The 4,811-nt window shown below is 32.7% G+C and overlaps 1 non-coding gene across 1 annotated transcript; it reads left to right on the top strand.

Annotated features, from left to right (window-relative positions):
• Positions 1-2,957: 2,957 nt before the first annotated feature.
• On the top strand, positions 2,958-3,064 carry LOC128032712 (small nucleolar RNA R71). Its single transcript, XR_008188997.1, has one exon. It is a non-coding gene; the product is annotated as a small nucleolar RNA R71 (small nucleolar RNA).
• Positions 3,065-4,811: the final 1,747 nt, after the last annotated feature.

Here is a 4,811-nt window from a genome sequence, read left to right as displayed (position 1 = left end):
ATGGAATTCGTAGAACATAGGGGATTGTGACCGTCATGAGGTAGATTGACAAACTTTGTTTCCTATAGTGTGCTGGTTATTATGGAAAAATAGGAATATGTTTGTGTTTTCTGGTAGCCATAGCTCTATCCAGGATATGGTAGATACATGTACTAGTTGGACAAGAAGTTATTCTCCACCATCAACGCCTAGTTTTCATGCGGGACCTATGGTTACTGCTATGAAATGATCAGGTTCGAAAAGTGGTTGGATTAAGCTCAATACATATGGTGCATTTTCGTTAATTCTTTCTCGGCTGCAACTAGGGGATTCATCAGAGATGCTAATGGAAATTGGTTATGTGGCTATTTGATGGTATTAGGGAAGGACGAAGTGTTCAGGATTGAAGCGAGGTCAATGTTAGTAGGGCTACGTTTATAATGGGATAAGGGATATCGCCAGGTTGAACTTGATTGTGATAATACCCTTTTGGTGGAAATAATTTTGGCTGGAGAAGCTATTGATAGTCATTTTATGAAACTACAAGTAATTCATAAGTTGATACAAATGAATTAGAGGATATGTATCCATCATATTCCTAGAGCTCATAATGCAATTGCGGATTTCATGGCCAAGCATGTTGCTATAGGTTTCACAAGTATCCAAGTGTTTATAGAACTCCCCACATTCTGTGCAGGAGCTAGTTCAAAAGGATATTATGGGTTTTTGATTTCCTAATTACTTTTGTAATTGCTTAATAATGTTTTATTTACCACAAAAAAATTAAAAATTAATTATTTTGTAAATAAGTAAATATCATAAATGGCTACTATTTTTTTCCTTTCACCCACTTTATGATTAATGTGGTTGTTCATGCCCAAAATCGATAAAAAAAAATTACCACTCCACTAATAATTCGATCCAGAGTTCAATTAACTTTTTTTTATCATTACAATATGATTATTTGTGTCAACTAAAAACTCAATAACAATTTTTTTTATACAACACTAAAGAGGAGGAAAGAGATTGATAAGGTTTGAAACCATCTTACTTGGATTTCAGACGAGATCTTTAATCATTACTCTAATCAAGTCTAATTTTTTAATAAGTTTTTAAATTACAAACAGAATTAAATGATTTACAATATGGTATGAAAGCGATTTCTATAAAAAATGTGATTTATTTATTCCAACTAGGTAATAATGTTATAACTAATGTTACAAATTAATCTAAGATTTACATATATTGATAGGAGGGCAACGCCCACTAAGTATTAAAAGTTCAATCTTGAAGTTGTTTTGAAGGAAAAAACTCAATTCGACTTGAGATGCTCTAGAGTAAAAACCTACATCTTGGGTAGCAAGCAAGTTTTATTTTTTTGAACTTGAAACAAACAACAAAAGAGATTAAAATAAGAATAACAATATTCGAACACAAGAAAATAAGAAAAAGATAAATAAAGAAATCAAAAAAAGATGGAATATGGAATATGGAATAGATAAACTGATGGAACTGAATAGATGGATAAGTGTCTGTTAAACCTTTCCAAAAAGATTTCCTGAAAAACTCAATCAATGGGTCTAACGATCCTCCAAGAAAGTTTTCTTGGCAACCCAAAAAATTTGAACAAGATTAAGTAAAAAGAATTTTCTAAATAAAAACAAGAATCGAACCTTGAGAAATAAAATCCTCCAAAGAGTGCTTTTATTAATCAAATAATAAAAAATGTTGTTTATAATGAAAAACGAAGATGCCTTTATATAGACTATTGAAAAATATGAAAAGTATGAACAAGTGTTTGAGGGAGTGCCCACTCCCTGGCCATTAAAATTGTTTGACATAATTTTCATATTTATGTTGTCAGTAATTTATTGACTGTGTTTATGGATTGTGTTGATTATGTGGATAATATCTAACCCATCAATAAAGATCATATCACTTGGGAAAACATATTTAGAGGACCAGATTGGATCGAATCACCCTTATCTAATCCCTTGTTTAACAATTGATTATGGGTTGTGCTAATTATGTGGATAATATCTGACAAGGGTGTTAGATAATCAGAACTAATTGGTTTAGAGTTTACCTCATCAAGGATCACTGAATCTGACTTCTGTGATACAAGAGTTTCAACACTTGGTTGAACTTCCTCTTTGTCTTGAGCTACAACAGGCTTATCTTGAACCTCAACCACCTTGGGCTCCAATGTCTTTCCACTTGGCACAGAGACTTTTTTGCAATGTTCTTTGCCCAAAATTATTGGATTTTTTGTGTCGCTCAACCAAATAACTTAGGGTTTATTTTGAAGTTTATTGGTTAGCTGACCCATTTGATTCTCTAGATTTCTTAAAGTGGTATCATTATTCACTATGTTTGCCTTCAGCAAATTCTCAAGATCACTTAAAGATTCAATTGGTGGGGGTTGTTGCACTTGTTAACAATATTCTGAGGGATAATTTGGTTGAAATGGCATAACAGAGTCGCTATGGTCCGCCCATTGATTACTCCATAGATAAATTGGATGATTCTACAATGAAGAGTTGTAAAAATTTGATTACGGACCATTCCAATTCTGATTTCCCATGTAATAATTTAACTCTTGATTCGATAGGCAATTTTCAAAGAAATGGCCATCTCCATAGTATTCACAAGAAATATTCTCGAACTAGTTTGGCTGCTGACCTGATAGATTACCATTGAAACCGTTAACAATTATGTTCTTAAGTATAGAAGACATAAAGGATACCTGGGCTGCCAAAGAAGCAAGTGTATCCGCTTTATGTACTCCTGCTACTCGTCTTTCTGATGCTGCTCGGTTGGTTGACCACTGATAGTTATTGTTGGCAATTCTTTCAATAATCTCGTAAGCATCGTTATAAGACTTAGAAAGAAGGGTTCCATTTGCCGAAGCATCCACCATCATTCTAGTATGAATATTGAGACCAATATAGAAAGTCTCTATTTGAACGCAACAAGGAATGTCGTGATGAGGGCACTTTTGTAATAACTCCTTGAACCGCTCTCATGCCTCATATAAAGATTCTTCATCAAGTTTCCGAAATGAAGTGATTTCATTTCGGGTCTTGGCGGTTAAAGATGGGGGGAAATATTTCATTAAGAAACATTCAACCAACTCTTGTCATGTATTTATGGAACCGGATGGTAGGGAGTTCAACCACACTCGTGCTCTATCTCTTAAGGAGTATGGAAATAATCTCAATCTCAAGGCGTCCTCAGTCACCCCGACTAGTTTAAATGAGTGACTCGCTTCCATGAATAGTTGAAGATGAAGATGTGGATCTTCAGTAGGAATCTCACTAAATTGACTCATATTTTGCAACATTTGGAACATGATCGACTTCAGTTCGAATTGTTGTGCCTTGTTTTCGGGTCTCCTAATACTCGGATTGAGCTCGTTGAATAGAGGAATGGCATATTGTTGAATGGCACAGTTTTTGTCATCGGTAACAATGATCGGATTGTCAGTATTACAAGTGAATGCTTCTCTAGGATTTTGGTTTGGATTTTCGAAATTCTTATCTTCGGTCTTTATTTGGTTCGCTTGTCTTCCCTTTTGTCAAAAAGTCCTTTCAATTTCAAGGTCTACGAGGAGTAAGTCAATATTTTGACCAATACTCATAAACACCTGAAATAAACACAAAAAAATGGAATTAAAATTTAATAGAAAAAGACAAAAATGTAAAATTAACAATTTCACAAATAATATTTTTTAAAACAGTCCCCGACAATGGCGGCAAAAACTTGGAACGAAGGAAATGTGCAAGTGTACACAATCGCAACAAGTAATAAAGTGACAAGTAAATGTCGAATTACTGTACCCACAGGGACTGTGAAAAGAATTATTTATGAATGCAATTAAAAACACTTTGGTGAAGAAAAATATTTTGATTTGAGGAGGTGATTAAAAACTAGGATTTTAACTAAGTAAAATAAATAAAAATAAAATAAAAGTTCCAATGCACGATTTCAAAAGATTATTTTAATCAAGATGACATAATTGTGCTAGATAATTTACATTTTTTAACTTAGAATTATTAAACTTATGTTTATGTTGTTACGAATAAATTCACGGCAACTCGGTAATTTGCTAACTTATGAACATACTTACCTACCAAAATCCATTTATCTCTTGACTATATCTCTATGTCAATTCAACCGATTAAACAAATTTTAATAAGCAAATGTGTTAATGCACAGACATACTTATGAAATTAAAATAATCTCTTGTACATATCTCTATGCCAATTCAAACAATTAATTCAATCTCATAAGCACATAAAAGATTACACGAGGTAACAATGTATTTCTACCTTGAAACAACTTAATCACAATAATCTTGCAAGTTTTGCAAGGCTAATGTATCGTTAGATACCATTGCTAATTTAACCCTCAGCTACCTTAGATGATTAAACATGCATATTAAGTATCGTGTCAATTAATTAAAATTTCAATCCATTTAAATAATTAATTCATTAGTTACCTTACAATTGTAATGCAAGAATAACTTAGTCATGGTTTTACTTAATCAAACATCTTACAAGACCTATAACAACACAAACACAATTTTAATAACTCAAGTAGACAAAATGCAATCAACTTGACATGAATTAAATTTAAGTCATATTAATTAAATTAAACATATCAACATCACAAATATTCATAGACATGTTCATAACAACAATGATAAAATTAAAAGGATAAGGAACAAAAATCAAATCTAGTGTTTCTTCGAGGCTTGACTAGTTTGCTCCGCTCCTCCTTCTCTGCTTGTTCTTGTTGAACCGAGGCTTCCACGAACACTTGAATGCTGA

This window comes from Gossypium raimondii, chromosome 1 (assembly GCF_025698545.1).
Source record: "Gossypium raimondii isolate GPD5lz chromosome 1, ASM2569854v1, whole genome shotgun sequence".
NCBI lineage: Eukaryota > Viridiplantae > Streptophyta > Magnoliopsida > Malvales > Malvaceae > Gossypium > Gossypium raimondii.
This window is presented reverse-complemented; position numbering and strand designations above follow the sequence as displayed.